General features: G+C 34.6%; 1 long non-coding RNA gene across 2 annotated transcripts; it reads left to right on the forward strand.

Moving 5' to 3' along the window:
* Positions 1–249: 249 nt before the first annotated feature.
* On the forward strand, positions 250–12,077 carry LOC149786990 (uncharacterized). 2 transcript variants are annotated; one of them, XR_016425060.1, is made up of 3 exons: positions 250–1,239; positions 7,884–9,479; positions 11,715–12,077. It is a non-coding gene; the product is annotated as an uncharacterized LOC149786990 (long non-coding RNA). The 2 variants fall into 2 exon arrangements; XR_016425059.1 differs by having other exon boundaries at positions 7,884–12,077.
* Positions 12,078–12,582: the final 505 nt, after the last annotated feature.

The following is a 12,582-nucleotide window of genomic DNA, read 5'->3' on the forward strand; positions in this document are numbered from 1 at the left end:
TTTAGGTGATAACTCCATGTATTTGATGATGGCATCTATATGATGTCCTGTTTGTAATAGCATCATATATGTGATCATCTTATATGTAATCATGTATGTGATAAAATCTTGAATGTTGTATATGATATATCATGTATGTGATAAAATCTTGAATGCTGTATATGATATATCATGTATGTGATAATATGATGTATTGGATGACATGTATTTGATTATGTTATGTATGTGATAATGTCATATATGTGATATTATCATGAATGTGACAATGTTATATATGTGATATTATCATGAATGTGACAATGTTATGTATGTGGTATTATCATGTATAATATCAAGTAATTAATTCAGATTATTGATGCAATAGTCCAGATGCTTTTGTGACATATATGAGGTAGCATAAGTCATGTGTGAGACAAGATGAGGATTTTCTGGTGTTATGCCTTGTACCTTCATGATAGGAGGACGCATAAACCATGTGTGAGACGGGATAGGATTTTCTGTATGGGTGTTCTACCATGTACTTTCATGATATGAGCATTCCATGTGTCACTCATTGTTTTTAGCAAATTATTAATTTTTTTGTTTAAAATTCCATCAAATATAAGCATTGTTAACCTAGCTGCAATATTTTCAGATATGGTGAAAAAAACCGGGGTCCCAGCCTGGACTGGAGTGCCTCCTGCACTGAACATGTGTCTGATATACAGTCATTTCACTCAACAACAATTTCAGAATTGTCAGGTAGTCCACATAATTAAATATATCCTTGAAATTGTTTAATATTTTCCCCATATTATCTCTGCTTTTATCCAAAACAAATTCAACAACTAAGTATCTTTTGTTAATAACTTCAGAGTTTAAGAGTCCTGCTTTCCTTGTTTGATTCATCTTTTACTCTTTTGTAATCTTATCAAGGTGCATTTAGAATTTCAAGTAAGTTTCTTGGTGCAATGAAACATTCACTCTGTAACATATTAGCCTTTCTTTGCATACTAAACTCCAATGGGATTATGAACTAGGGTCTAATAATAACTTTCCAATGCAAACCCGATACTTTGTGTTGTGTTCTTTTGTTGCAGCATTGAAGAATTCACAGAGCATTCTGGAATGAAAGAGCTTGTATGTCTTCACCTCGGATGGTCATAGTCCTCATTAGCTTCTATGAACAGGTCCACTACATTGAAAGATGTTTGGCAAGGTCACATCACTTTGGCACTTGAGTTATGTGATTTGTCAAAGGTATAGTATAAAAATACAGTTTAACATTTCCTTCCACAATTACAAGTCTTCCTGCTTGATTTCATTATAGCAGGATTTTTTTCCCAAGTCACTCTAACTAGCTTCTGTTATTTTACCATACTGTTAGGTACATATCAGTGCCATTTGTTCCATTTATTTTAACTTTGAAACAACCTAGATGAACGTAATAAGAAAGTTCGTAGAAACTACATGTACACAAAGTACTCAACCCTCTAACAGATATTAGCCACTCAGAAGGTACAAGTGATGAGGTATGCAATCCACTACCAGGGATTAACCAATAAGAAATCACAGGTGATGCTGTGTGTATGTGGTCTATCCCAACAGTTTACCTGGGAGGTTGTAAAGTAATTACCTCTTGCCCAGTTGAGGTAGTACTTCCCTTGGTCATAGTATTACCAAAGTGCTACTTGAATGTCTTGATAAATGTAGTACATAGATTGTCCTCCTTGATAGATAAAATAAAATGTGAAAATTTGTATAAAAAAATTAAAAATTTCCAGACTATATACAACAGGCAATGAAAATGTTAAAATTTTGAATTAAGTAAAAATTGCTATTAACCCATTTTGTATGGAATACAATTCCAGTCATACTTTACCTTTTCATTCAAGATATGACGCCTGTTGTATGATCACTACATTATATTTACCATTTCAAGGAAGTGTGCATTGAACTGTGCAATATGTCAAAGTACCTAATTTGTTTCACACAAAGTATTTTAAATATATTACGTATTTTTAGCTACATGTAACAGCACTGATCAGAAAATTTATTGAGTTTTGTTTGTTTGTTTGCTATGGGCTTTAATGCCATTTTTCAGCACATGATAGGCTATGCATGGCGGCCACTATTATTGGTGGAGGAATAACCCCGGGAAAACCCCAGGAAGAACCACAGATCCATGAGAAGCTACTGGCGAGCTTTCTCACTTACCCACATTGGCCGAATCCTAGAGTTACAAATAAGATAAAATTTGCAATGCAGTGTAGAATGGAGCTATTGTAACTTCATGTCATATACGGTTTCTTACGTGGAGACTGAGTCTGACCTCTGTACATTCTGTGAAATTTATTAAAGGATGAAACTAAACATGTGTTTATTGTGCTGCAAGATCACAGGAAGTTCAAATAACCAACCTTGATGACTTGGCACTGGGCAGGTATCAGTCTCAGATCAATGGTTGCCCCATGGGAAAAAAAGAGGGTGATGCCCTTACAAGCTAAAGGATTAAGGTCAAAGTTCCAAATGAAGTTTTAGGCACAGAGCAAGTATTAAATTTGTCACTCAGTCAAAATGATCGTCAATTTAAAAACAAAATGGATGCTGCCTTTACTAGCTAATGGTTCATCGGACCATGAGTATTGGAAGAAAACCTGGAAATATCACTTAGGAAATGTAATCTAACATATGGAAAAGGAAAGTACAAATTAAATCAAAAAATTTATTTCATAAAATATTTATACAGCAAAGCACAAATATTAATACAAAAACATATTGTTTGGACTTGCATGAGGAAGCAAAATACTTGCTAGTAAACAACATTGATAGACACTTTGTGTTCGGTAGTATTTAATTTACTGGAAATAGTTCCAAATTATTAAATGCAAATTACTGTAGATACAAGCATTCTGTAATAAAATGGGTAAGCACAGTGGATACCACATATGCATTTCCGAATGGGAATAATAGCATGAAAGCAAAACAATATTTGAATTGTATTATTAGATAGTATGTCCCATGATCATTTCAATCAAATATGGAACTGTTTTTCTTTTTACATAGTTTTCAATTATAAATCTTGTGAACTAACTCATTTTACAAACGACTAAGGTTTTAGAAAAAAATACATGTGCATAATATTAAGAAAATTTGTTGGAAGAGATCAAAATAAACCCCATAACACACTGGAATTTCTGCATTAAAAGTTATTATTAAATAAAAATAATTAAACAAATTTACAAAGTTTGTCAAATTTCCATTAAGAATTTGTTGACTGCTCTCCAATTCTCTTTAATAACCTTTAATGTGTTTGATTTTCATATTTAGGATTTTTCATCTTTTTTCAGTATCTATAATTTTACAAAGATCCCCTATTTCATACACTCATATAAAAGAGTTAAACTAAATATTTCAGATTGTTACATTGCATTGAAAGTTAGCTTTTAAAAGTATTAATATTTTACATCTGCAACATTTAATAAAAAAAATCGTTGACCTTGTAGAAAACTTTATTTTTTTAAAGTTATTATAACTTTGAAAAGGAATCTAAAGCATGTCATGTAAAGCCAACAACATCTCTGCATTCTCATATGCTGATGCACAACTAACATACAAATATTTTAGTTTTACACAACTGCCTGTCTGATTTAATATGACATGATTCATTTCCATGGTTGTTAGGAATAATCTGATTACAACTTATGCTAAAAGTTTCTTAGAATTAATAATGTATAAGTTATTCAAATTAGTTTTTTCTCTGATTTGGCTCAGTGACCAATTCTGCCATGTCACTCTTGCACAATGCAGGGGAGACAACTCCTAAAATAACCACATCTAAAGGTTCTGACACATATTCACCTGGACTTTTACAACAGATACCTCAATAAGTTTTACTATATTAACTGAGCTAAGAATCTGCTATTCCATTCTTCTGCTTAGAATTATTAATTTATAAGTTATTCAAATTAGTTTATTCTCTGATTTGGCTCAGTGACCAATTCTGGCATGTCACTCTTGCACAGTGCAAGAGAGACAACTTCTAAAATAACTACAAAGAATCACCTGGACTTTTACATCAGATACCTGAATAAGTTTTATTATATTAACTGAGCCAAGAATCTGCTATTGTATTTTTCTTTAACTTTTTTTCATAAAAAACAATAACTTTATTTTATTCTGAGCTCAGTCCCAAACATTTAGATCTAGATGGTGGTGCAGCCAATCCAATCTCAAGGACCTGGATAGATCACACCTTTTTGAAAATGTAAAGGTGGGATGGCAGATTCATAGCTTGCAAGATGAGAACCAAGATTCTAGCAAATTGTAAGCTGCTTAAGGAAAATGAAGACGAAATCTTTATCCCAAATAATTTGACAAATCAACCATCAAACTATTTGAAAAATTAAAAAAATTAAAAATCCACGGAGACTGAAATTCCTTCTGGACACATGATGGCAAAGTCTTTTATAAAGGAACTTAAGACAGAGACATGAAATGCCAGTAGTAGATGATATCCCACAACCACTTCCACCCCTCCCTCCCAGGGTTCAGAAATGGATACCTATCAAGTTTCTGCTCATGATTAAAAAGACAAAGATAGCTACACTGTGACAGTGACAGGCATAGACATAAACTTAAACCAAATAACACATAGCTGATTGTCTGGCTCACGTTAACCCAACCCTAAAAATGCCAAACACTAAAAGGTATCTGCACTACTAGATGTCACAGTGATCTCACATTGACATGGACTGGGGGCAATCTTGTAAATACTACTAAATACACTTGTAAATACTACTAATTACACATTCTCATTACAAAGAGGCTTATCTACTAGTTTCTGGAAGTTCTACCATTAAGCAAGTTGGAGTAATCTTTGCTTCAAAGGGAAGTATACTTCATATAATACCCAACTTTTTTCTTTCTTTCAAGAAAAACTCTTGTCTTTGAATTATCAATTTGCCAACATCACACTCTTGTCTTTGCATTAGCAATTTGCCAACATCACACAATTTGGTGCTCTGAATATATACCTTCACAGGTCACCCTTACATTATTATATCTGTAAATATATCTATATATGTGCAGGTCTGGTGTGTGATATAGAAAACTCGTAATATTACTATATTATTTCCACTACGGTCAGGTACATGCAAGTAAATGTTCTACATAAATCTTGTCTCAGCATTCTATATACGAAGCTTTGCTGAATTTACCTGTATAGGCTATCACTGAGCCTTTCCTACAGGTAACATTGTCTTAAATTGATATTATCCACTTTTGGGGTCCTGCTGGCTAAGTGGACTAAAGCACACGCCTTTACTGTTCACTGCCATCTAGCATCTGTCCATGTGGCTTTGAGTCAGCTCGGCCAATGTGGTATGTGAGAAAGCTTGCTAGTAGCTTACCATGGGCTGGTGGTTCTTGTCTTTTCCCAGGTACATCCTTCAACATTTATACTGGAAGCCATGTATAGCCTATCATGTGCTGAAAAGTGGCATTAAAACCAAAAAATCCATCAAGAACAACAACATAGTACACCGCTCCCTCGATAACTCGCGCCCGGATAACTCGTAATCCTGCTTATAACGCAGTGTCTGTCTTGGCTCCCAATTTTTTTCCAGAGAAACTGTATTTAAAATATCTTTAAAATATGCTGAACATGAAAAAATTACGATAAGAATTGATAAATTAAACCTTGATACATTGCTCGTTTTATCATCGAAAATGGTGATTAATGCCTGTAAAAATATAATCCATATTTTGAAATTTTCAAGTTCTAAAGAAGAATTAATTTCAGAGATCTCGAAAACGCTTAATTACGCGTATTTGGACGCCAGTTTTTGATCTGGGACGCAGAAAATCACTTAGGCAGGAGTCCTCCGTAAGCATGTAATAGGTGCGCGGGAAAATTCAAAGATTTGCCGGTCCTGTTTCAGCCACCTGCTTTGTGGGAAAATGTGTTGATCAGTTAACTGTGCTGATATTTACAATGACAGAATTCAGTGACTGAAAGACTCTTTGATGTGCTGTTGCCATTTTATAAGAGTACATTAAAAAAAAAAAAGAACATGATGCAATAGCTAGGCGGCTAGTTCAAAGGCTTGACTAGTGGCCGAGTGAGAAAATGTACTGATATATAGTGATTGACTTCAGAGGCAGAAAGACCCAGTTTTAAAATCCTAGTGAGACCTCTGTTTAAAGATATCATGTATTATGTAAGTTTTTATGATAAATAGTTGTCAGTATACTGTAAATAAACAGTCTGGTGAAATAGCGATCAATGAAAACTTCTGGTAAATGCTAACAGGTGGCAACAGAGAATGAAATAAACACCAATTAAACGTCGTCCTGTGTGAAAGTCACGTTCTAATCCTTTAATTCCGTTTCAGTGTAAACATTATAATCACAACATATTCTGTTCATTGAAAACATGAAAAGAGTCCATCGACCGTCACATCGAAACCCGTGAGTACTTCTGTGAGAACCTAATTACATGTACATGCTGGCTTTGTTTTGATCAACAACTTGGGGAAGTGTTTGTTGCATTAAAAAAAAATCGATTACAAAAAACCTTGGGTGCTGGATTAAGGGTCTTGGAGCTGCCTTTGACGTAAAGCAAAACAGTAAGAGAGACAACGACGATGATAGTGACTTAGAATGTTTCAGTGAAACTGATGTCATTAATGCCGAGGCTGTTTGGGAGAAATTCATACAGACTCATGGTCCTGAGATGGGCATTTCTCTTGATGATATGGAGGAGTGGATTTGTGCTGACAATGATTGGCCCACAGCCGAATACATGTCAGATGAAACTATAATTATTTCTATAGCGAACAAATTTGCAGCAGAAGACGATTCTAACTGGAGTAACACAAGTGTTGAAAGTGATGCAGACGCAGATGTTGCACCCCCCACCCCTCTGCACAGGAAGCAATCAAATATTTTGATATTGCCATAAGGTGGCTGGAGACCCAAAATGTTGACTATGTAAAGCTCATGCAGTTGAGAAATCTGAGGGTTTTTGCTCGGCGGCAGAGAAACCAAGGAGTAACACACACAAAAAAAAATAACTGATTTTTTCAAAAAGTGAATTGATATTTGTCAAGCGTGGCACAAACGGCAAGTATTAACTTGTTCTAATTTACGTTGTTTTAAATTTGTAGACCAATTAAATATGTCTGTACTGATTAACCCTTGGTTTTTTTTTGTTTTCCATTTTACTTCTATCACATTAAAAAATATTTATCTATCTATCGTTCGATCGACACTGTTTCTCGAAAAGAGTCGATCTTTTGTATATAAAAAACGTCTAATTTGGATCAAACAATAAAACTAGAATGTATCCAATTCAACATAAAAATTAGTGACGTAGTACACAATGTGTGAAGTGGTAAACATGTTAAGCGAACGGAAACCACGTGGAATAATGTTTTCGATGATCGCCTCAATATACTGTAATTTATCCTGAAATTAATGTTGTCCTATGAGGAAATAATAAAGTACACAGTTATGAAGAGATATTTATTAACATTTAATCTCAGAACGATTATAAAGTGAGTATTCAACAGTATAATCTGCCCCCCCCACCTTATTTCTCCGTTATGTCGTCAATCACTTTATTGGTTTTGGGCTTATTTTATAGGTCCCTCTATAACTCGCGCCTCACTTATAGTGCGGTCGATGTTTCTGGACTCCGATGTGCGCGAGTTATTGAGGGAGTGGTGTATCCACTTTGTAAACGTACATAGTGATTCTTCAGGGCATACACTGTGTCAGCTGCCACATGTGCCATGTTACAGGTAATAAACATGTTTGTATTAGGTACAGCTCTGTACTGCCACCAAGTTCATAAAACAGGGCTACATCTGTTTATAATGTCTGTTGTATTTGTTTTACAGATTAGATCATGGGCAAGAATAAATGCAAGATATGTGAACATTGGAAAAAATATGATTGGCAACCATTTTACATGTGACATTGTGTAGTTTGCTCCAGTTGTTAATCTAACAACACATGTCAATTCTGTCTAGTATGGACTGAAGGGCAATGATCTACTGTACTTTGGGCACCCAATGGAAAACACAGAAGTGCATGTTGATGGATGAAAATGCCATAAGTATCAATGCATATGTAACTTCAGTGCATGATTTACTTTCTGAGGGATTTAACACTACACAAGTGTGCCAAAAAGCGTCATAAGTCATCATACTTGGAAGCAGCTCCTTCACCAGGACAACAAGATAATCCTACAAACAGGCTGTTCACCAGATGGGTTTGACACCATATTTCTTACTGAGGAGTGTGATAGAGAGCAAAATAAACAATCTCAGTTACAACCTTCATTGACTGACTACGTGGATCAAATATCCCAAACCCTGTTTTGACCTCACAGAATGGACAGCATCATGCCTGTGAATATCACCCTGTTCCATTATGTTGAGACTCTACCATATATATCTGGCCACAAAGTGTCATGACCACAATTGATCATACAGTATAGTTCACAAGAAGAGCAACCTTCATTTATACAGGTATTCTCAATCCAGTTTATGCAGGTGTTCTCGTGTATCATTCTAGCTCACATAGGCACTAGCTGCAAGCAAAGCCTAGCTTAGTATCTCAGTGTCCAAGAGATGTTGCTTTACAAGGTTCTCGAGCATTTGCCACTCAAAGTAAGTCTGTTCTTAGCAACCACTTGGAGATCACACCAACTCAGGACACTCTTCTCATTACATCTCAGGTAGTACAAGACACCAGCCTCACCAACGTTATTAAACAACAATAGACTCGGATCCACTTGTCATTACTAGATTTTACTATGATGTGCAAAAGCTCAGCAGCTTTTGATAATGCAATCATAGTTATGTCCACTTCCTCCCTCTCCATCAATGGTCAGGACTAAAGTTCAGGCATCAGCTGATATATTGACTCAAAAAGATGTATCTACTTTCAAATTACTTCCATAGTTACTGACATTTTGGACTGCTTACATCATAATTACAAGACCCCAGCATCAACTGACTCTTTTTCTCACAAAGACACCTTCCTTGAATTTTTCATGGACATTTCTACAAGGCCCACATTAACTGACTGAGCTATCACAGCTTTGTGAATGGCAAAGCAATACTATGTATGCATGGATTGGAAAACTTTTATTGACACTCAACTGTTGGTGCACAACATGGCCTAAGGCTCTATGTTGGATCTAGTGTCTATAACAAGCTAATATGGTAAGGTGGTTGACATCTTCCCTTTCTTAATTTTAGCAGTTTCATTTTCCATGAAGATTTAGTCAGTCTTGCATTTGTTTTGGAATAATAATAATAATAATAATACTTCTTTATTGATAAAATGTGAAATCTTTAGTCAAGGACTGTTTTCTCTTGAACATTGATGATAGCCCGGTACCCTAGCCTCAGATGATGCTTCACAAACAAGACCAGGCATGCACTTTTGAATGGCTGATACCTGTGGAGAAATTCAAGATTGTGCAGGTAATAATAAAATACACTGGCAAATAAAACATTACATTAAACTGGTTATTTTTGGCTGTGTCACAGCTATTTGGTTGTTGTATTATTAAGGAAGAGCTGAATGTATAACTGTGATTTTCAGCTGCTATGTATCGATTGCTGGTAAAAGGGGTTGCAGTGATAGATTGTGCAATCTTATGTTTGTACTTTCATTGTGTCAGAGATGTTTTGTTGGAATTCAAGTTTCAGTTGTTGCATGTAACCATTATTTTCCAAGTCTCAGCAGCTTTTATTTTCCTGTCATGTAGAATATTGTGTTTAGAATGCACCAATCCAGGTCTTTGAAATTCTATCAGTGTAATATGAAAATATCAAAATATGAGATAAGACACATACAAGAATCCTATATAGATCTATATCATCCATATTACTACAGTGCTAGAGTTTCAAAGGTCTGTGCATTAGAAGAACAGATGACAGTATCAGGGTGGATGGGATTAGGCTGGTAATAAATAGCCAATCGTGCAATGCAAGTTTTGGAGAAGAATTCTTTGGCAAAATCTTTGCTGGAAAGAATTAACAACTTTAAAGGCAATAAGAAATGAATAATAATTTTTTAAAATATCAAACACTATATTTTTATTTATTTGCATTGTATTTTCATAAAACATGTTTCTTCTTTCTGCACACTATCGGTGTTTATACTAGTAAGCTGTCTCCTGAAAAGTGACAGAATTGATGCATGTAAGTTTATTTCAATAACCCTGAACTTAAAACTTGATATGATGATAAGGATAAAATGTTCATTAAGTTTATCCTTTTGCATATCTAGCAGTAGTTAAATGAAAACAAGTTACATTACAACAAACAACATAAAGCCAGTGAATACTGCTTGCACTGTTTTGAAAATTTTCAGCTGTATACTCTTGTATTGTTACACTTTAAGCAGCAGTTCTAATAGGTGATAGAAAACCCCAAGTTTTCTGCATATTTGACCAGTTACACATTTAAAGTTACAAGTAGATGTTGTTGTTCATTTGGGTTTCACACTCTCTATTAGTGCATGATATCAAAGATAGGCCAGTATAACTGGTACAGGAATAACCTAGCAATAACCATCAGTTATAGAGATATTGAAAGTTACAATGTCCAATCAAGGAAGGCTCCATAATTATTCATAAATGTTATTTCAAAATCATCCATCCTTGATGCAGTATGAACCTTTAGTATATACTCCTTTTCTTTTCCTTTAACTTTACATTGTCAGAATCATGCAGTATTTTTCGATACTGAACACCTTGATATTGCATGCATTTACACGTCACTTGTGCCTAAAAATACTATAGTGTATTAGGAACTACTTTGTAAACAAACCATGTACACTTAGTAGATGCTGGTTTTAATTTATTAGATTTGTTTGAGGATGAACTAAGCAGCTGTTTTGTTTATTTCAAATTAAAGATGATAAAGTGAACAATATGGATGAGTTTATTGAGTCACAAATAAAACTTTAAAACAAGCAGATGAATGAACGTGATATTCACAATGTCCACAGTAGACACAGAGGCACAGTATTTTGATCATTTAAACAGCTATTTAGGAGAAATGTTAGTTATTTTTTGTCAGTGAAATAATTCAGACTATTCACTCTAGGGGTATATAAAGATAGCACAGAAAAGCATATTATGCGGAAGGACAATCGCATATCTATCAGATGCATACCATTTTTAAGGGAAAGTACTAAATTTGTGCCCAAAAATATACAACTGAAGGTATTAGTAGAAAAGCAAGGGTCTCAAAGCCAATAAGCCAAGACGATGAGGAATTTTTCTTTTCACAGCCTGAATGGATTGTCACACATCAGATACTTCGCAATATTCCACATTAATTTTGTTGATAAAATGTTTTGGATTTAGGCTAGCGATAGATGCCGTACAGGTCATAACATAGCTGGGGTCCCTACAATGAGCATGTGAGTGACCAAGCATAAATTTTAGCTAGTAAAAAGAATGGTCAAAAAAATACTTATCTCTTTGCATCTTGAATTTCCTCAAAATGTACTTTCTTAGTTCTGCAAATCCAAATTACATGAGCTATGTCATGGGCTAGAAAGCTTTATTACACATTTTAAAACTGTCCTATAATTTTGACTACACTTCCAGCTGCAATAATATTCTCCTTACTGCACTGTGTCTTTTTGATAATTACAATTGAAAGAGTTCATATTTTTCCCATATTACGATTCTAATCATTCAGTGACAGAACAGAAACACAAATGCAGTGGAATCAAGATGCGTCATTCCCTGTGCAAAATCAAAGGACACATGTATAATGTATGGAACTGACACAGCTAATAAATCCAGCCTGTAATTGGTGGAATTGAGTAGAATCGACACCCCCTAAATCCATTCATTCCAGAGCAAATGGGAAAGCTGTGGCAATGCGAATTCATTCACAGTGTGACTCTTTCAGTTTTAAGTAGACGAAATCAACAATTCTTTTTAAACTGATGTTGAGCATGTGACCAAGTTCGAAGGTTGCTGGGCGGTGTTGTGTGTGCACTAATATGTTATTGTGTATTTATGAATCTATACAATTTGGAATACAGCATAAATCAATTACTTTGTTTCTTGTGTATTTTTTATAATTAAGCCTTAGGTAAAATATAAAAATGAGTATATAATAAGGTTAGTATGGGAAAATATGAGCTTGTTTCCTCGGATGGGTACTGCACTCCCATTGGTTGTGCAGTATCCATCAGAAAAATCTAGTTCTTATTTTCCAATATAAACGCAGTAACCTATATTTATTTTATTTTATGCTCGGCAATGAAGTACTGAATTTTGTGACAAAACTGTATTTGATAATTCAGTGGAGTTAATTATTATCTATCTGTTTTCACTGATAGAACTAGTTTACTGGTAAGAACATACTTACATCCCCTTCCATTTTCTACCACTTTTTCCTGATCTACATGCCCCTGTCCTGTGTTTGGCACGTGCAACCCAAACATACATGAAAAACTGGAGCATCTACAAAACTGCATTAAATCTTTTTCTGTCAGACATAACAAGGATGATTGAAATCTTCAAGAAATTCATTTTGAAATTTCAAATTGAATATA

This window comes from Sinohyriopsis cumingii, chromosome 12 (assembly GCF_028554795.1).
Source record: "Sinohyriopsis cumingii isolate HCF-2022 chromosome 12, ASM2855479v2, whole genome shotgun sequence".
Lineage (NCBI taxonomy): Eukaryota > Metazoa > Mollusca > Bivalvia > Unionida > Unionidae > Sinohyriopsis > Sinohyriopsis cumingii.